The sequence below is a fragment of the Aulonocara sp. 'chitande type north' Nkhata Bay genome, linkage group LG22 (assembly GCF_057382095.1).
Source record: "Aulonocara sp. 'chitande type north' Nkhata Bay isolate Kocher_YH1m ecotype deep benthic linkage group LG22, A_spYH_male_GT1.1, whole genome shotgun sequence".
NCBI classification, from domain to species: domain Eukaryota; kingdom Metazoa; phylum Chordata; class Actinopteri; order Cichliformes; family Cichlidae; genus Aulonocara; species Aulonocara sp. 'chitande type north' Nkhata Bay.
Window position 1 is genome coordinate 23719832 of NC_141364.1, and position 22095 is coordinate 23741926.

Genomic DNA, 22095 nt, shown 5'->3' on the forward strand with positions numbered 1-22095 from the left:
AACTAGCAAAAAGCGATCACCACAGTGATTCTACTTCAGATACATGAACGTGCACAGCATGACTGCTCCTCACTGCTTTTGTTACCTGTTAAGGTTCAGGCTGTGGGTAGATGATAAAACTCTGTTTTATCATCATTCTGGTTTCTTGGCTAGCTTAGCATTAGCATGTTGTCTATGCAGGTGCTTGTAAAGAGCTGAAGTTTAATTAGTTAGATAATGCAGATGTTTCTGTTCTGGATGAACTTTACCATTGCACTCTTGTCCCTTTGCTCAGTAAAAATAAAAGTAATGTCGATATCCACCCTGTAGGCTGCACCACCATTTTCCTCTTCCCGCACACAAACTGAAATCAGCTAATTGTTACGCAAGAGTAGGCAGAACCAATAAACACAATTGATAGGCAGGCAGATGATCAATTCAAAGGAATTGAACTACCAGGAACTGGTTCTCGATTCCCATCACTAATATCCAGTATGGCTAAGAAGGGAAAGATAAAGATTTCAGCTCAATTTTCACCCTACATGTACAGTGTACCAGTGAATCCTACTTTTTAATATACTGTTGTGTGAAAAAACAAGTACATCAAACACCTTATCAGACTTTCACATCACTGTGGATGACCTTTGACCCACGTGTCTTTACGACTTGGTCAAAAGGCTTTGCATCAGTCCCTTGAGATTTATTTTCATTCACTTATGCACAGTTCTCTTGAAGATCCACCAAAGGTTTGAGTTAGGCTGAGGTCTGAACTTTGATCAGGCCAATGCGACATTGTGATTGGTTTTTTTTTTAACGATTTTGTTGTAAATGTTCTTGCTGAACTTGCTGATCATTGTCTACTCATGTTTGACAGCAAAAATGCAAAAAAAGCAAAATCATTACCCCTCCACCACCGTGCATGACAGATGGTATCATGTGTTTGCGCTAAAATGCAATGTTTGGGTTTCACTAAACATGGTTCTGCACATTATGTTCAAACATCTTTCTTGTTCCAATCTTTGTTCAGTGGTTTGTTCAGAAGCAACTCTCTAAAGCTTCGTCGCGCTATCATGGTCATTTTATATAGAAGAGGCTTTCTACACTTTCAAACCAGCCATGCTTGTTCAGTCCTTTTCCAACTCCACTGTTATGAAGTTTAACATTTAACAAGCCAACTTAGCTACTACTTATCTTCTCAATTCCTATGGAAACGGTGAGGATAGGCTTAGTTCTTCATAGGACTGCATAGAGACATTTTCTTTTTCGCATGACTACACATTTAGGTGAGGTGAAATGAGTATCTGAATTGATGAGTAATTTTGATAACTGAATAAGTTAGTTCAATATCTTTGCATTGCTGCTCAGACAAGTAGGCTCATAGACCAAGAAGTGTTACATAGACCAGTATTACAGCAGTTTTCACTGAACTGTATATTGTGTGACAGACCAAGAACAACACTTCATCTGGGTTAAACTCTAACCCGTCTCACTGGGACAATCCTGTTTTAGTTTTCAAAGCAGGAATTCTGTAATGGTTACTTATCATATTTGTTTAGCCTGTTATCGCAAGATCACAGCTTAATTAGCTTTTTTTTCTTCCATATGAGCCTATTTTTCTGGCAAATTACTTATCTAATTATCTAGAGATAACAAATATGCATTGTGTCTTGCCAGTTATCCTGAGAAAACAGTTGAGGTTGCTATCTTGACATATCAAACACATTTTTTCTTGTAATTACAGTCTGAGTGTATCATTATGTCAAAGTAAACCGTTTATCGCACCAATAAATGTGCTCTGTGGACCTGACCCATTGGATATGGACAGTGGAAGAAGAGCAGCCGTGATTACTCAGTAACTACCAGGGCTGCCGAGCAGAAAATAACCAGATGGTACGTTCATTGTTTTGAAGTGTTTTCAATAAAGTCAAAACAAAAGCATACTCGAGTCAGATTGAATTATTTAAGTGATCACGAGAATACGTCTAGTCAGTGTGTTTGATACTGTGATTAAAATCATGTGTGCAAACGAATGCGATTAAGAGATGCAACAACTGGCGCCACACAAGTGAAATCTTATATAACTACATAATAAGATAATCAAGTCACAGCTGTGAAACAGGTTAATCAGAGACGATTCAGATAATTCTGTTATTCTAGGAGGAAGAAGGATAACACATTCAGATTCAGCTGTCGCTGTTTACACAGAAGACATTTGATGTTTTTTTCTTATACAAATCAATCATAGTTAGGATACCCTTCAGTGATGCTCATCCTTGACCCACAGCATTAGTGCCACATATCTAACTCGGGTGGAGTCTTTGGATGTTCTGCTGAAATCTCCAAACTCCGGCAGTCAAATTTATTTATTGTAACCTGATTGTTTGGGTTTCGTGATTCTGTTGCTCCCGCTGTAAAAAGGAAATAGCTGTCTTGCCCAATGGTTCGGAAACGGAACATGGGTTTAAAAAAATGTAATAAAACAAAAGCTAAACAGTTCTGTCTCTGTTTGATCTCAGTTCCCTCTGCCCTCTCAGGGCCGGCTGGCTGAGACGAGGGGCTGTCAACAAGCGGTAGAAAGAAAATGGCATTCTAACAGCCGACTAGCTGATAGAGTGATGAGCTTATCAGTCAAGCGCAGATCTCTGGGCGTCTTGTTTTTGCTGTTTGTGCGCAAGCATGTTGACAAAAAAGTTAGCGGGTAGGGAAATTGCCGTTTCAGAGTGTGTTTGTCTTTGGATGAACCTTTGAGATCAGTCAGTAAAAGACAAAGAATAATAATAAAGTTGGATTCTTGGACGTACAATAGCCCGATGATCTGGTGGGCTGGCTTTAACTCAAAGGGCTGCTCCTTTTGGGGCATGCACGTATCCCATGACCCTAATGTGTGGTGGATGGTGGATGTGTACAACAGCTCAGTGAGAGTTTTTTGAGATATAGCAGCACTGTTGCACTCTGGAAACAATTACCAGGCAATAATCTTCACATTCTTTCATCTCACCACCAGCTCAGCTGATTAGGATATCCACTGGTTTGCGAGGCAAACCTCAAACATGCACGTACACACTTGCTGTTTTTTTCCCTACCCTTCCTGCTCATACAGCACAATACAGTACAGTACAGTAAATGGGCTTGCTCTTCTTTGGTTACTGACCAACTCTCTTTCCTTTCTCCCGCACACACTCACACACCTGACATCTGATTCCTGACTGATGATTAATGACCCCAGAAGTCTTTCAGCGGGGACCACCCAGGGTCAAAATAACCTGCCATAAATACAGAAGCAGTAAAATACCATTCAGTCGCCACTCTTCTATTTGCACATGCTGCAGCATCGTGTGTGTGTGTTTGTGTGTGTATACGTGTGCATGTGCACATAGGTGTGCCAAAGCTAGAAATCTGGACTTGTGACTGTGGAAACACTTAAAAATGTGCGCACACCTCTCTACCTCCAAACACCCCCTGCCTCTCCTCTTTCTGTCTCCAGTCATTTTAGTGCATGTGTGGCGCGTGTGAAGAAAGGGAGGGGAATTACTCCAACAACACCTTCCAAAATGCAGAACAATTCCTGCTATTCTCTCCTGAAACTCTTCTTGAATTTTTTTGTTCACTCTCTTCTCTTCTTTTCCCCCGGTCTTCCCTTTCCCCAGTCCAACAGACGGAAGAATTACCCCAGCTGTCCTCTAATCTCCATAGAGAGCTTTTTCCCAGGGTGGAAACACTGTCATCCTTTTTCTCTCCACTCTCTCCCCTTCCCCCTTTTTATCAGTGTCAAATGATTACCCCAGGGGGAAACTGAGCTCGGCAACAATATGCGTCAGGTGAGCCAAGAGGAGTCTAGCCACAAAAAAAAAAAAAAATTCTCCTCCTCTACCCGCTCTATCCATCCACCTATCCATTCTTCTCTACTCTCTTGTGCCCTCCCATAACCCCACCCACACTCTCCACCCTCATGCCAACTAAGGGCAGAGCCCCAAGCCCTTCTCAGAGGAATTTCCTTGCTGAAATTCACATAAATTTCAGAGGCTTCAAGTTTTATCCACAGTGTGTGAAACTACTGAACCTCCAATAACTCTAGCACTCACTTTCCATTCCTCCCTTGCTTCTGTATGGCACCTTCTTTAAAAGTTTCTGTCTTTTCCTTTTTGGTTATCCTCTTCGCATTAGCTTTTTAATGTTTTTTGCATCTCTGTTGTGCTGCTTTATTATTCCCTTCTTGAAATTTCCTTTTCTTATGCCTTATCCCTTCCCTTCCTCCCTCACCAGCTTTTTTCACTCATCTTAAACTGCCTTGTGCAGGCACAGCCTGGTGAATGCCAGGCATTCCTTTGTAAGGTTAGAACAGACAAAGGTGGACCACATCACCTGAGAGAAAACAGCCCTTTTGAATTGTCGCACAAGGGAAAGAGAGGCTGATAGTGAATAAAAGAGGGACTATAGAAGCACAGGAGAAAAGAGCAGGATGGAAGAGAGGAACACCTGTCCTCTGTTGTCCTTGTGTGAACCTTCAACTCTGACCTTCGCTAATGGATATCAATGGCTTGTTTGAATAAAAGGGGCTTAGCTGAAGGAAAGTGCATTAGGTGTAGGTGCTCCTAATCCTGCTATGAAAAGTGAATGAACGCTGTGAATCAGAATAATGTCTCCAAACACTCTTAACCGTTACCCATGTTAGCTTATGCTATCAACGCAGTCACTGCCATACAATACTTCACTCAGAGAGTGACCACTGAATCGAATAAACAAGGTCATATTACAACCCCAAACTTAATTTCAATCAAGCTCAAAAGCAACTCCACCCTATAACACACTCCAGCCATTCACAGGACCCACACAAGGAACACACATGCTCAGTGCACCCCCAGACAAACTCCCTCCACCCTTAACACACCACCTTTGAGAACAGACCCCCATACGTTAGTACATAGGGAGTCTATGTTTGGGCACACTAGGCGTGGTGTAGGGTGTAGTTTATCTGTGACGCCAACCTGTCCCTGATGTCTTATTTTGGGGGTTTCTGACCAACATCAAGAGCAAAGCGGGTCCGTGTGATGCAATGCAACGATTTTCCAGCCACTGTTTGTTTTTGTTCTTACTAATGGAATGGAGCGGAGGGGAAAAAGTGGAGTGAAAAAAGGCAAACTTATGACGACCAGGTGTTTTTTCCCTCTCCTCGGGAATGTTTCACCTTGTAAAAGCAAAGCGAGTGGGAGGGGGCTTTCGTACCATGCTATAGTGGTGAGTGGTGTGGGGACTTTTCAGGGGGTGAGTGTAGGCTGACCAAATGAGTGAACATAAGCGTTTGTTTTGTGTCTGTGTGAGAGTATTAGAAGGTTAGCTGAGATTTGTTGATGAGCCCGAGGTGGAATTCTTCAGTGCAACTGTACCATAACTGGAAGAGGCGGAGGCTTTCTTGTGGTTGTATGCGAGCCTCCGCCGACTGATTTTTTTTGCCCCATTGAGGTACAAACAGCGATCACTTGTGCGGCGGGGTGTGATCAACAAGCGGCACGCATGCACGCAGAAACACATACACCTGGGGAGGGGAATGAATGACAGGCCTAACTACTACACAGGGTTCCTATTGATGACATCATTACTGGGCATATGGTTACTCCACCCTTTATATGTTCAGAGGACCATTCAACTTGCACCATGGCTCTTTCAAAGGAATGACGCCGGTTGCTTTTTTTTTTTTAATTATTCAATTTGGTCGGCTCCAGTCGTGAACAGGATACTTATTTTAGCTGATCACGATGGCACTTATGGCAATTATCAGCAGTCACATTTATGACCATCCATCACTGCAGATGTCTCCTTTTTAGCCCTCTCATGCACGTCTAATCACTTTGCTATCTTGATATTTGCTCAAAAGAGTGCAAATAAAATGCATAAAACCCCATTTGCACTATAACTTTTGCCATAATGGCACCCTTCAAAAAGCAGATCCCCATTAAATATTATAATAATGATCCAAATATGCCCTTTTGAGACGCTCTCATGCAAGGAAAAGCTGACTTCAGCCCGACTTTGCTTCTAAAAGTTGGTCGATTACACAGTCTGGGGACGTTTATTACTCCTCATGTGCAAAACATGAATGAGAGAAAGTGCCGTGGGGCTGCCAACTTTTGACAACTCTCTGTTACTTGCAGAGTGACTGAAGCAATGAATCAGTGGATGCTGCCGAAATGACAGAGCCTTAAATAAACCAATAACTGGCACAACGTCATAATGAGGGGAAGAACTCGGGCAACTCTAAAATCCTCTTTATTGTTTCTCCCTCTCTCTCTCTCTCTTTCCTCTTGGTGCGGATCTGTTTGGAATCCCAGTCTCTATCTGATCTTTAAATCAGCCAGTGGCTCTGTCCCAGTAGGTCTTTCAGGAAAAGGCTAGGCCAGCTTTCCTCCCAGTGTATCCAATCAGAAGCGTGGAACAGCATGCTCGTCAAGGTCCACTACCATAGCAAAGAGCCAGCTAGCACGCTGCCAGTTAAACACTGAATGCTAAGTCTGTTTTGATCCTACTAAGTTGCTGCTGTGTGGGAAGTAACCTATACTAAATGATAAGGGATGGCTGTGGCTCATCCAGGTTGTTAGCAAACATTACCAGTTTTCATGAGAATTTGCTTATTTTCCCGGCAATCGCCTGGCACGCTTCAAAGATGAGGAATAGTTGATACTTGTAATACGTGCCACGAATAGATGAGGCGGACTAAAGAAATGTAAAAAGATGTGATTAACCGCACTATGGTGATCAAAATGAAGAAAGTGGCACCATGTGACAACTGCACACGACCTACAGCAGGTTTTAGGTGATGGTGCAATGCCGCTTTGAGCCTTACCGTTGTCCACTGTCATGTCATCCACAGACTTTATCAATAAAGCTGCAAAAGAAATAAAGCATAAGCTGGATCTCATTTGAAAGACTGATTTGTGATCATGTTTCAAAACAGTAAAGAGGCTAAAAAGGCAGCGTGATTTCCTGGAGGTGAGTTTGGGAAGGCGAGGAGAACAGTGAGAAACAGAACATGAGACGCCTTCGAATTCCCCTCTTCTCGTGTTTTTTTGTTCCCCTTCCCTCCTCTTCATCCTACCCCACCCCTCTCTGCGCGGCTGCTACCCCACCCCATCCTGCTCACTCCCCTCCTTCTTCACTGCAGCCAGCCACAGACACTTGCTTTTTGTATCAAGGGGGCTAACCCAATGAACAATCCTGTCCGTCTTTCCCAAAATAAGCTGGTGGGAGAGGGATCGTGTAGTAAGCCAGAGAGATTGGAGCAGCGAGGTGCACAGCCCCCCCCCGCCCCACCTCGGGTTATAAGTCCTTGGAGTGGGAGCACAACCTGCTTGGACCCAGATACACTGCCTCGCTGCCTGCCTGCCTGACTGACCTGAGTGACTAACTGACTGAGTTCCACTTCACTGCTACTCACTCTCTCTCCCTCTGTGTCCTGCTCCCTTGCTCCTTCCCTCCTACTTTCCACCCTGGAGAGCAAGAGCGCACAGATTGGGAAGGTGTTCCTCAGACCTGCGTCTGGACAGCTCGAAGACGACACAGAGAGGACGTTTCCCCATTCTCACCCTTTCATCACATCTGTCACTTTTGCCACCTCTGCCCCCCCAAAAAGTACATGGATAGAGCTTTTTTTCTTTCTCCCTTTCTCCCTTCCTTTTTGTTTGTTTTTGTTTTTGCTGGAAGCAGAAAATTAAAAGTTTTGCAGACAGTTATCTCAACCTGCAGTTGAAGATTTTCAGTTTTTAACTTTTGCATTTTTTTTTTTTTTCTTTTCCTTTTTATTGTTTGCTTGTTATTCTTGCACCTGCGAGCAGCGCTGGACCAATTCCGAGTGCCAGATCTTTGCCCAGGAGGACCCTACTTGTTCGCTGAAAACCTGATGCCATCACATCCCATGGGAGACACGAGTGGCTGAAGGAGGGAGGTAGAAGAGACCCTGAACCACCTGACGCAAACACCTAACGCTGCCCTTGCCCAGCGATCCTCCCCCCCACCCCTGCTCTCCTCCACCGAGTCTCTGAGGAAAGAAAGGTAAGCAGGTTTCCTCTGAATCCATTAGCATCCTCGTGGCCTGTCATCTCTTTTCTTTTTTGTGCCTGAGGTGGCTAAAAGCAATTAAGAGAGAGAGCGGGAAAGGAGGAAAAACAGATTCCATTTGTTAGTCATGGGACTTGCATAATTCTCCTCAGTCCTAAGCCAGCGCACAGCGTAACAACTTGCAGACTAAAAAGAACTGAGCACACCAAAAGCACACTCAAGTGTTCCACTCACACTGTGTGGACGCTGATTTTTATATAAAATTTGTAGCTGCGCACCGTCTGTTGATCTTTGAGTGTCCCGTGAGATCGATGATCTGGACTGTTGCTTTGTGTATGCGAGTTTGAGATCTGGGCTAAGACACTGTTGATGCATCCATGCCCATACATCTGGGACTTTAGTTGATGATGTTGAAGGGGGCGTGGTGTGCATTGCAAGTGTGTATCGGGGGCTCGGCTGTGCAGCAGGATATGTTCAAGGTTACAGATGTAACAAGGGTGTCCTCCATCTGGATGGATCTGTGTTTTCTGTGTAATGCAATAGCTGCTCTTAATCATATAATGATTGGTATGTGCAAGTGCAAAGGAAGATTGCAAACGCACACAAAACGCACACATGCTCTTCTCTTCTCTGCTCTGTCCATCCACTGTGATACCTCTGGCAGGCGACACTGCATTCCTTTGTAACGGCATCCTTCCATCGCAAACAGAGAGAGGACAGACAGTTGTGACTCCGAGCCCTTGGGTGTACTGCACGACAAACTAGCAGGGATAGATAGAGAAAAAATGCAAGCTCTGTTGAGGAGATACATTTTTGATCACATGTGTTTTAGTGCACCAGCAGCAGCAGTGGCGGCGGCAGTGGCTTGTGGTGGCAGCAGTAGAGTTTCTTTGCAAAGGAAGGAGGGGAGGTAGAAAAATATACAGAGTAAGAGAGGTGTAGAGAGAGAGTAAGAGACAAAAAAGTGGAGGGGGGAGTCTGGAAAAGACAGCGGTCAGGAAATCTGAAATCCAAAAACATTTGGCAGCATCCCTCTACTTTGCTGGCCTACGGCAAGAAAAGTCTACTAAACGTGTACCTGTGTGTATGTGTGAGTGTGTGTGCTGGTATGTGTGCACACATGCTTGCCCTAATGTGACTGGATCTCCACTAGAGTGTGTAAACAGTCGTATGGGACACACACTGGAGTGTGAGCGCTCTTCTTTGTTGGTGAGCAACAACAGGAGTGTGCAGAGCTGCTGGTGTGCAGCAGTGAGCCAGCTTCCAGTCAGCTTTCCACACGTGCATGGCTTTGTTTCGATTAAAGAATTGATCGATTAAAAGATTTACATTCCTCTCAACTTCTTCAAGAATTAACGGTCTGTTTTGTGTTCAGCGCTTGACAAAACCTGGGCTAAATGGCTTTCACCGATTTGCACCCTCCAGTGGGCGGCGACTGGTCAGTTAGTGGCTGACTTGTGGTTACAAGCAGCTCAAGTGTGTGTTTTGTGTGTAGTGCATTATATAACCACAGTTACCAGACTCCAACCAGCTGCCCATGCAGGCCTTTGATACAGAGTGCCAAAAGTGTGACCAAGCATACACAAGCAACAGTCACGCTGGATACACAGCGGCACACACGGCACACTTTATGCCCCGTGTAAAGCAAACACCTCCATGTGGATTTACACCTCACACACACACACACACACACGTTTCCAACAGATGAACATACTCGACTGTCAGCGCTGCTGCCAGACTGCCTGCTCATATACTGCTGAGCTTCTCATCCCCCACTGCATTCAGTTTATAGAGTGTGACGTTTTTACACTCCAAACTCAACACCAGCTCTTGAATTTTTTCCCCCTCAGTAGTTTAAAGGGAATTTATTTATTTTCTTCCTTAAATGTTGCAGTAAAAGGATAAAGGACATCTTTGTGGATCTGTAAACTCTTGGGCGAGCTTTCATAGCCATTACAGCGGCACAGACCAGAGACAGCCAGCAGAAAACCTGTACTCGGATGTCTCCCTCGTTACAAATACCCATCTGTTTTGCTAATGTCCTGTATTTGTGTGATCGAAGAGCAAAACAGAAGGATAATAAAAATAGAAATGTTGCTGTGCTGATGAACTGTGTCACCCTCTTGTAAAACAGTCCAAAGAGTGTGACCTCAAGGGGGCAGAATAGCAGGCAGTTTCAAAGACACCTGGCACTGTGTAGTTAAAAGCATACCTATTGTTCTCTCTGCTAATTTTCAAATGAATCTTTATTGAAACATGTTTAAGTAATCTTAAAAATATTATTCTTTTTATAAATTGCCTCACAACTCTGATAACATTCAAAGAGGTGTCCTAATTCACTGTTACAGTACAGCTGATCATGATTCATTTTCATTTTCGCTGACTTAGAGGAGGGGATATCCGCAGTCCATCACATCACTTACCAACTGTACTCAGTTTTCAGCCTCCCCTCTTGTGCTGTTAAATGATGCCAAACCACTTTTAGCAGACTGTATCAGTTTCATGTGCTAGATTGTGCTTCCTCGCAGTCCCTTTGTAGCCGTGGCTGTGTAAGCTTTTGCATGTGTGTTTGTGTTTGAGAGCGGGCAAGCACTTGTGGCTCTATTACTTTCAGTGCTAGCAGGAAATGAAGGAGAATGCCACTCATTTTCCAGCAAACGTAAACGCCCACCTTATTCCTACACACACACACATACACAAAATCACATGAATGGACACACATACAAGTTCTCCCTGAGCCTTTTGAGTCGTGGTCTTTTTGTTTGTCTGTGGTTTTATTATATAATCCTTATTTTTACTTTGTTCTTATGTTACTGGGGATTTTTCTTCTTTCATATCTGTTCCTTCTGTGTTCCTAGCTTTTTTGTTTGTTTGTTTGTTTTTTACAAGTACTTCCTATTTTATTTTGAAACTTCTTCTACGATTTTAGTTTGCTCTAGTGGTGTGGAATACTGCAAATTCTGGTACTGCAGATACCAATACCGATGCCGATACTTTTATCTCATATAGGCAGCTGATGCAGGGTAGAGCAATGTGTAATAACTTAAGAGATAATCATCAAGAGACCTGGAATGTAAGGTCTCTAAAGCACTTCGCGTCAGCTTCTGTTGTTTAAACGTGCTATAGGCTATAAATAAAACAGACGTGACAGTCAACACAAAAAGGTTCAGACATTTTTCATAGTTTGAGATATATTTTTTTCATTTCCAAAAGAAAAATAAATTATTTAACACAAATCAGCAGGCGGCATACTGATCTCAGAGGATATTAGGCTACTATCGACTCTGATATCAATACTTAGATATTTGGATCCATCTGCCCACCTCTACTCTCCTCCTATCTTCCTGTTTCTGCCCTTGTTACTGTGTTGTTTGGGTTCACCTACGCCATATTATGCTTTTCTACCAGATGTGTGTATTTGTTAGGTTTTCTGCTTCCTTGCTCCCCTTCTGTTATTTTGTCGTCTCGTAAAGGTTAAAGATTTCCCTGCCCCCTTGTGAGCCTGGTTTAAAGTTCTTTTGTTCAGTATGCCAGCTGTTAGGTCAGCCTTAAGAACTTTCCTCCATGATTTTCCTAACATGACTCTGTGGTACACAAACAGACACAAATACTGTGCAGCACCCATTATGTGGAATGCTAACTGGTGCTGCTGATATACTGAATGAAGAATTCCAGTGAAGGATGGGGGAAACACTATACAGGTCCTGTTCTTGATCAGAGCCTGGCCCATAACATTAAAGATTAATTGGCTGGATTTGTTTTTCAGCTAATAGGGGAATTAGAAAAAGACACAGTGAAAGGCATGAACTTGTTTCCCCGTGCCGACGCATGGAGATTTGCATCCTGCCTCCTTTTGCTTCCTTTGACCTCGTGTGTTTATACTGTCTAAGCTTATTTGAACATCAACAGTAGCCATCTTGGCCCGCACATGCGAGCTGATATATGTGGAAGTCAGTTAGCTGAATGGCAGATAGTGAATCTGCGCAAACATACGGCCCTCCAGAGTGGATGGAACAGCATGTTATTAATCAGGCCCTTGTTTTGAAGGACATTGTTTTGGCTCTCACCTCAGAGCTAGAGGACAGAAAGACGAGGAGAGGGGGAAAAAATGCCGTTTTCTCTCATTTGAGCTCTGTTTCATGTGGATTAGAATTTTGACAGCTTTGCTTATTTAGTTTTCTATTTGAATTATTCTCTGATTCATTTACCTGTTTCCCTTTATCTGTGTTTACCGATCTCCCACTCCTATTCCCTCATAACTGTGTCTGGACCAGAGGAAGTTTTTCCACTGTGCTGGCAGCAACAAGGGGATGGAGAAAGAGAGACGGGGGGAGAGCAAGCAGTGGGGAGGCTTGGCAAATGTGTTATTTTCCCTCCGCCTCCCATTGACTCTGTCAGCAGTGGTTCAATCTTTTAAAAAAAGAAAGCGTGCAAGCTCAAAGTAGCTTGACAACATACCCTTTTCGGCTATCAGAAGAAACTTAACAGTCATACAGCAGCAGGAGGAAACTGGCGGTGGCATTACTACCCCACCCCCCAACAGCCCCCTTTCTCCTTGACTTTTATCCAGTTGTTTTAGCATCTCTCCATTTTCCCCATTTCTTTCCATCTTATTTTACTGGTTTAGTCTACAAATCCTTTTGGACTGAACCCCAACTCTTTACTGGGCTCAAACTAAAACCCCTGTGGTAAAGCAGTGCTCTTCCCCAATGCCAAACATTGCTTTTAGTCAGTGAGGCCTGAACAAAGCGCAGTGAGGAAACAAGCCGCGGACGGAATACGTATTGAGCAACAGCTTCCCGGAGTCACATCTATGTTTTTCCCGCCTGCCTCTGAGTGTTGTGGGATGACAGCTTGTGTTTCCAAAGGGAACCCAACAGGAACAAACAGGAATGAGAGCGTTGCTGCTCATCCAGCAACAGAGATGTTTCTAGTTAATGAGATGTGACATCTGCTGTTCTGCTGATGAGGCTGAGTTTTCCTTGGTTTTAACTCTGGATGCAAGGATGTAAAAGATTCCCAGCATCTCCAGGGGAGGTGTGGAGCGATGTCACTGCTCAAAAGTCTCATAACACCGAGAGAAGCCAAAAGAAGACTGTTTGATGTGTGGGCGGCCGCGTAGCCCACGTGTTTGTACGTTCAGATAGTTAGTGCAAATGAACATGTGTGCGGAGTGCATGTGGGCAAGTCTATTTGTCTTACCTCTCATTCATTGCCCCCCTCTTGCCCCCACTTAACGTCTGGCGAGGGTTTTGTTTGGGGCTTCCAAAAGCAGGACTTTTGGCCAACTCTTAACAGGGGTCAGCTCCTCAGTATAAAACTTACATTATCCCTCTTTTCATCTTGTTGCAGACGTACTTCCCAGGCCAGCAGTTTATTTTTTATTATTTCACTTCAGATGCGGGATGGATATATCTCCATCCCGTTTGGAAACAGCTCTTCTGAGACTATTTGAAAAGCTCCAGACTTTGTTTTTGTTCAGTCTGTGCTTGATTTAGATTTGTGCGTAGGTGTTTGTAAAAAAAAAAAAGGAGAAAAGAGACTAGGGTTATTGTGGTGTTATGATCCCCTTGGAGCCGGATAATAAAAAGTATTTCAGAAAGCCAGATTCTCTGGTGTAGAAAGGGGGATGCTTACTAAGTGACACATGTATCACATGCTAACACAGAGTAGAGTTTTCCCAGTGACCACTTGTAGACAACAACAACGTCTGCTATCAACAAACAACCACACTGCTAAATTTGGAGCTTCTAATTTCTTTATACCACAGAAATGTGTATTAACCACACCCCTGGAGCAACAAAAGTGTCATCTATTTGACCTACGCCATCTAGTGGTCACAGGTATAGTGGCCTCAAACACACCGCAACTTAAGAAAAATGGTGCAACAACAGGAAAAAAAGCTCACCAAAACCCCTCACAAAACACAACAGAAGTATTTTTGGGAAGGCAATAACGTGACGGAACAGCAGCGGAAGTGACAAGCTAACAGTAAATGGCTAGCAGCAAACATGTATGTGCAGTATTATACGAGTCATGTGATTAAAACACACATTACCTGCATCTTTTCCTCCCTCACAACACGAAGAATCCTCCATGTCTTTTGTCTCAGAGCGACCCTTCACGTTTTGGTTTCTGTCACTTCCAGAACTGGTCGGTCACAGTAATGTCTCCGCATAAACACGTCCATTATGTTTTCTGAGATTTTGCTTTTCTGTACTTTCATTGTGTTCCATTCAAGTTCCAATATATTTCCATACTTGCACTTGCTAGTGTTTTCTTAAGTTGCAGTGCATTTAAACTATCAGGACCAACATACATAGAACTTACAGGTAATAAGGAAGAAAAGGAAGAACTCAAAATTATATGTTTGTCACTCTTCGTGTAGGTTTTTGTATATAAAGAGCCTACCTGTGCATGAACATGGAGTTCACTGGGAGAAGTGTGAAAAAATGTTTAAAAGAATAAAAAAAAAAAAATACACAAAAGCACAAGCTGTGGCTGCAAGAAACATGTTTCATTGTTCTTAACTCTCAGTTTATTTTAGCTCTTTGTATTGCTACATTAGCTTTGCTTACTTTTCTGCAGCACGCTAAGGACCAACAACAGCACAAGAAAGAGTACTTCACAGACTGGTTGTTTGTGACACTGCCCCCTGGTGCCATTAAACAGCTACAATATGTAGATGACAGTCTGCAAAGCTGTATGTGAGCAAATGCAGACAAGAATGCAATATCAAAAAAGTCACCTTTGTGCTACTGAGAGTCACTGCTGGCATGATTAAGCTGCAGTTGTCCACTATGAGGGAAGGGTTGCCGCAAGCCGGTATAAAGTTGTTATCAGATTTTTATCCTCATGTGAACGGGATCCTCCAGGATGACAATGCCCCAGTCCATATGGTTTGAGATGTCACTGAGTGGTGTGATGAGTATAAAAACCATGGACTTTCACATGGACCAGTTTTAAACTCAATTGAACTCGTGTTTGAAAGTGTTCTCAGTCTTCACAAAAACGTCAATACTTCTTAGAGGAATGGTGCTTTGTCTCTCCAGAAGATCTCAACAACCTTGGAAAATTAAAATCAGGGCATATTGGAAACATATTGGAGTCTCTGGTGACAAAACACCTCACTAAGACATTTATGTTGGTTTTTCATTTCATTTCTCACCTGTCTGTTAGGACTCAAGAGCTAAAGCTGAAATATTGCTGCTTTATTACTCTGTTCATACAAAGAAAGAAATCTGAAGAACTTTAAGTCAGTGTCTAGATGGCAGTGGTTGTGATACCTATATCACATGGGCCAATCGTACATTGGGTTCACAAGGGAAAACTTCTTTCCCTATTTCTAAATAACAATGGCTCCTTCTTGTATCCATACCAGATTTCTAATCTATATTATTACTACACTTTATAGTAATTTTATTCCAAACCACAATGTTTACCTAACCATAATGAGGTACTTGTTTTAAAATAAACCAAGATTTCTCTGGAACTTTTGTGTATCCAGATTTTAGCATTAAGTTCGTCAGTACCTCTAAAGCCAATCATTTCATCTGCAGCACTTGTTGGTCTTAAACGCTTTCAAAATATTATATGTTTTATGCTCATAAGATGGGGGAGATTTATTAACTTAAGTAACTATATTGCAATGATGATCTGCTGCTCAGCATGATATAAAATGAAAACACATTAGACTGTCAGTGTTCCTTATGTCCTTTCACTTGCAGGTGACCGCAGGTACTCACCACATGGCCACAAACATATGTAACCCATCTTTTATCCAACCTTAAAAAAACTAGCAGGGTTTGCCAGTTTCTGCCCAGATAAACACCTGAAATTTAACTTGGCTTGCAGTGTTTCTCGAGGAAGTGGGTTTAAAACAACTTATCCCTGCAGCGGACCACCCCCTCGCTTTTGAGCTGTGTCTTTTGAAAATGCTCTTATACCATACTATATTGGCATCTCAGTAGCACAAATTACACCTCTGATGGTTCATACTGTCTTTGTGTACACTTATTTATATTTACCATGGCTCCATTCCCATATGAAGCGAAAAAAATAGAAGAAAAGGAAGAAAAACTAAGCTCTTACATTATTCCCTGATTGTTCAGTGCAGGGTGCTTTTTCTCTCAGACTTTATGTTTAAATGGCTTTGGCTTAGAGACCTAATCCTTTCTGTAAAGACTTTGAGGCCATTGAGCAACATGTGTTTCATAATGCAAATGCTCAAAGGCTTTAGGCAGCATACAACACAACCAGTCCTTCAAGGCTTTTGTCTTGATCATTTCCTGTAATCAGCAGCAAAGTAGTGAAACGACAAAATGGAAAAAAAAAAGCTTTGTGCTCATTCCAGCTTGTCTGAGGTGCATGCAGTGCAAGCTTTGCTCTACTGTTCTTGTGTGTGTGTGTGTGTGTGTGTGTGTGTGTGTGTGTGTGTGCATGGTCCTAACTGCAGTTCTTTTGTGTTTATCCCAAAAATATATGTAATGCTTTCTGGAGTCAGACAGCAAAGGCGATGCTGTTTGGCAGTGCTTCTAAGTCCCTAAAGAAGCTGTTGTGGGAGAATTATTGTGTTTCATGCTCACAGGAAAGGTTCTGCCTATAGAAAACAATTTAGGACGGATACATGTGGAGTTGCATTTCATGGAAAACATTTGCGATGCTCCGCAGTGAAAACCAAGATAAACACCAGACTGACTGCACGACAGCCTTATCGCCTGCCTTTCCACTTTGCATACATTTACAATATGGAACTGCTGTTGGCTGTAAAGCAACGCAGACATGAAGTATTTTATTAAAAACTGAGGAAGGTCAAAGATTTACATGATCTGATTAAAATCTGGATATTTTGCATGTGATATATTACAGAATAAGCGAACGGAAATAAAACATGCCTAACCAGACATTAACCATGCAAGTCTGTGACTGTTTGGACAGTGAACGCTACAGAAGTACAACCACTTCTGGGAAGATGTTCTTTGGCCAACCAACATAATACTTAATTAGGGAGGGCATTGAATCAATTACCACTCACCTTCATGTGGTTTACAGATGGCTGTGCACTCTCTCTCTACACTTTTCCATCTATTTCATCTGCAGGCCCTTAGTTAAAAAAAAAAGCACCCAAAAAAAAGAAAGAAAAAGAAAAAAAAAGACGTTGCCTCATTGCTAATTTGAACCAGAGGAGTGGTCATTTCCTAACAGTGGGCCCCGGCCGAACCGACAACCAGCCCAATGAGCCTCAGCTGGATTGCTCCCAAAACTGGGCAGAAACCACACAAACCCTAGTCTTCCTGACATGTGGTGAAAGTGTGATAGGGATATGGGAAACATCAGCACGAGTTAGGAAAGAGAGATGGAAACACATCTATTTGGAAGACTGAAGTTGGACAGAGTAAAACTGGGGAAGGAGAAAAGTTGAAGGGCCTGCTTTTGGAAGGAGGAGGTAGGAAGAGATGAAAGCACATGGACAGATGAAGGTAAAGAACATAATACTGAGAAAATAAGCTCAGTACGAGGGCACGTCACTTTGTAGCAACCGTGTGCCGTCTTTGATCTGGTTGAGGTTTTGAATGAGGGTCAGCAGAAACATGCAGGGTCTCCTGTTTACTCCCAGATGTACATTATTTGCTTTGAATTACTAAATATGAAGTTACCTTTTTTCTATTCCAATATGTGTTCACCCACTATGCCCATTCTTCAAATTTACAATCAACATGTCATCAGTCTGAGTATTTCTTTTAAGATTTAAAAGCCACAATTGATGAATCACAGTGCTGCCTTTATATTGTATTAGTATTTAATTTAGCAACATGGTCTCATTGTGTCCTGTCATACAGGATTAATTTGTTCTACTCCAATCACTGTAACTGGATATTCTGTATCTGTCATTGTCTGGAAGGAAGAGGCAGGGATAACAAGGAGGCGGAGGAGGAAGACGAGAGGATGCAGACATGTCTGCCAGATCAATATAGTGAGACAACGTGTCCTGAATGCTGCGTCCCTGCCATATGACAGCCCGCTGATTCAAACCTTATGCTGGAAGAAGAGAGACAATGAGCAGACTCCAGTGTTAGGGGCTTGTTCACGGTTAAATTGCAAAGAAAAATTTGAGGAGGGCTTTCGCTTGTACTGAAGCCTTGTTTTTCTGAACTTTTCGATGTTACAGTCTGGAATTTGCAAAGGGCCACTTACATATAGGGACGGTGTTACAGTGAATTATTGCAGATACCCCTAGCATTGTGGACTTTTCTTTTAAGCATTGTTGGTTTTAATAATAATAGATTGGATTTATATAGCGCTTTTCAAGGCACCCAAAGCGCTTTACAATGCCACTATTCATTCACTCTCACATTCACACACTGGTGGAGGCAAGCTACGGTTGTAGCCACAGCGGCCCTGGGGCAGACTGACAGAAGCGAGGCTGCCATTTCGCGCCATCGGCCCCTCTGGCCAACACCAGTAGGCGGTAGGGTAAAGTGTCTTGCCCAAGGACACAACGACCAGGACAGAGAGCCCAGGGATCGAACCGGCGACCTTCCAGTTACAGATACGCTTCCCAACTCCCCGAGCCACGGTCGCCAACAATGCTAACACTCATCAGTGGTGTTATTAGGTGCTGCAGAAGATTCAAGCAAAAAATCAGCTAAACTAATCACGCATATTTAGTCCAGCACCTTACAGTTGGCTCATAGAGTCAGGAGAAGACAACTGGTTTGAAAGAGAAGTGAACGAGTGAAAGAGCCAGCTCTTATTCCTAATGCCATAACCCAGTGCGTCACGCAGTACTGCTAAAGAACACTTTGTGGGTAACTGACACACATTAGCAGTTTTGACAAGAACTGCATTATCTGACACACCAGAAATAGAAGTATAAAGTAGCATAGAAACCACACAAATCTAGAAGTGCATGGTTAATTTAACCTGGCAGAAAGCACCTTCCCCCCATTTCCTTTTATTAAAACCAGTTTCTAATTGGCGTTGCCTCTTGCTGGGGTTACCGAGCTGCCACAATGATGTAGGTTTGACGCAATATTTTTTGGTTTCTTTTGGTCTAGAGACTGAACAGCAATACCACCTGGCAACCTCTGGTTGTGAGGGAGAAATCTTTATTCCCAGACTGGTTGCAGACGGGTGAAACTGGTCACAAGGAGAAAGCAGATGCTGCACAAAAATTCTTCTTGTGATTGCTTTGTTCACTAGTTCACTAGCAGATTGCTGCAGTTGCTCATAGTTTGCATGGTGGACACAAACTACAGAAGACTTGTCTGTAGCCACTCATTATTTACTCTTTGAGATGTTGTGACACTTGAAAAATGTGACTCAAACAGGAAACAGAGGATGTTTGCTTTCAAAGTAAAAGTTTGACTTTTCATAAACCACAGCTTTTAATTTAAAATGAATTCAAATGAATGTTTCGTGTTTCCAGTTTGTGTTGCATTTTTCACAGTTTCACTACAGCTTGGTGAGTATTGTTCATGGATAAGTCGGTGCAAACCACTGGTGACTACATCAACAGGTGACCAAAGGTATCGCAAGGAGGTTCTTGGGGCAGCATCGTATACTTTTCTGCGACCAGTTACACGTAGCGACAACAGACGACTCGCAAACCAGTTAGGGAATGCACATTTTCCTTAGCAGTGACTGCTGACAACATCGAGCAACCACTTGCCAACCAATCCCTGAATACACAGTTTTCACTACTCACTGCTAGTGACCACTGACTGGTCTCTATTCCTGCATGAATGGATTTTTAGCAATGGAGTTCACACCAACTGCCAGCAATCTTCAGCAGCCACACGCAGCCTGCGTATTCTTTGCGTGGTAGGCAAGTAGTCACAGACAAGTCTCTAGGCTAGTGTGACCGAGGCCTTAATGGTATGTTACACATTTCCTTGCTCTGATTGCTAATTCATTCTTGATTTTCATACCTCTGCAGGTGCGTCTGAGACATTCTAGACTAATAGATTTGCTCTTACTCGTTTATCTTTCAATTCCAGGCTTCTACATGAGTGACAAAACTCAAGACCTTTTAAAAAAGTCTTTTAGACATTGCCACAGGATAACAATTTCGTTAATTTTGAATATAATATAAGAATATGAAATAATAGGGGAATGTACAGTCCACTATATTGGTTGGTTCCTTTATCATTAGTTCTTCATGCTGAAACCATACCCAGGCTGCAAACATTTTCACTAAATATACATATTTCTGCCAGAATCTGTGTTTTAGCTTTGTCTTTTTTGTTTGCAGTCTGATGTCTTGTCTTGAGGTATGCTTAGGAAGCTTAGCTATGCCAGACCAGGCCATTACCTCTCACGTGGAGACAATGATAAATCCAGACCATGTCAACACTTGTTGGAAATATGCAGATGCCCGGACAGTACACTCTTATAGTGCCCTAATGAATTGTAGGGGTTTCCTTGGGGGGTCTTTATATGGGTGCATGTGATCCAAAAAACAGCTTCTCTGACATTTCTCTCTGTCTTGTGTCTCGTTTCGTTTCTGTGTATAATTCTGTTGATTGCAAATGTCTTGCTGTTTTCCCCAGAGTTTTGGTTGTTGAAAGGCGATCTCCCAGTGTGCACAAAGTGATGATGAGATTCAAATTATTCCAGACTTCTTTCCTAAGGCAAATAATGCTTCTGTTGCAGAACACATTCTTGCTGCTATCCTCTTGCTGCTGTTAGTCACACTAATTTCACAGGTTTTTTCCACGATTCAGATGGGTTTTTTTGCTGGCATTTAAAGCTTTTGACTTGTGAAATTCAAAATGTATGAGTACATTGTGATAAGAACATGTAAAAAATGCATAAGCTATGATTTGCGCCAATACTAGGGTGTTACATCATGTTTTGTTATTGAGTCTATCACCTTGGAGCAGCACTCAAACCAAATACAAAGCAAAATTTCATCTCACATTACTTGTGTGAATGCAGTGGCATGAGTAAGGATGTTATCAGTGTCTTATCATCAGGAGCATCAGGTGAGAAGAGCTGATGTGTCTTTGCAATCCAGTGTAAAGCAACTTTCTGCATAAGTTTAAACATTTTTAGTTGTGCAAATGCAGATTCCCCTGTCTTCCCATCACTTGATGCATTGCATAGACTTTGTATGTAACTCCTAAGGAAGAGGTGTAGGTTCGATGTACTGAGGTGGAGGGTAACATCATGGAGGCTGAGGTGGAAGATGGGTGTGTAGCATTTAAATTTGAATTCAATTAAACTTATACTAATGAGTGCATTTGCAGGTTTCTATCTAACAATAACATTGTTACTGTACAGAATCTGACCTCTGTTAATATTCTTCTATTGTCAAAAAAATTCATTGGCTGTCGTCTGCCTGAAGGCCATCGCCAGATCCTCCTGTCTCAGGAAAACCCGTGCCATCACAGGTGTGCACCCCACCCACCACCAGTTTGAGCAGCTGCCCGACACCCCACCCCTGTCCACTCACCTCACCAATCTGAGCCATGGTCTGAGTAACCCTCATCACTCAGGCCACTCAAATACAGACTCTGTACTCATACTACATCTGTACTGTACTCAAACTCCTACACATACCACTACAGGCTAATTTTGCTTGTTTATTCACAAACTGGTGTGAAAGCTAAGGTAGTTAGAGCTCCACCAAGCAGAGGTTGGCATCAGTGGTTTTCTTACTGCTGCTTTACTTCTTGACCAGTGACAAATATCAAACAAATGGTAGAAGACTCCACTGAGTCTGCGTCTGTTAATCTGCTAATCTACTCCATGTGACAAAATTCTCCTGTCTTTATCCCTACACATTACACAGCTCGCAATACAGTTATTCAGAAGGGGGGGGCCCTGTAATGCTGCCAGTGTTCAAAATTGTCCAAATAGTTCTTAGGCCTGCCAGACACAACAGCATATTCACAGTGCTTGCCTGTATATTTTATTCAGTCTTGCACATTTTGATCCTGTATTTGTTGAGTCTTTTAGCAAAATTGGCATTTTGCTTTGCTTTGCATTTTTTGACACTTCCTACATATCTCGCTTGTCTATTGTCAAGAGACACCACGGTGGCACCGTTGTCCTTGTCCATTT

The 22095-nt window shown here is 42.7% G+C and overlaps 1 protein-coding gene across 1 annotated transcript in view; it reads left to right on the plus strand.

Annotated features, from left to right (window-relative positions):
- The first annotated feature begins 7227 nt into the window (after window positions 1-7227).
- col8a2 (collagen, type VIII, alpha 2) overlaps window positions 7228-22095 on the plus strand; it is a 53094-nt gene continuing 38226 nt past the window's right edge. The window contains exons 1-2 of the mRNA XM_086280460.1: window positions 7228-7602; window positions 7806-8022. The gene's annotated coding sequence lies outside the window, so the exon portion shown is untranslated. The remainder of the gene's footprint in view (window positions 7603-7805; window positions 8023-22095) is intronic.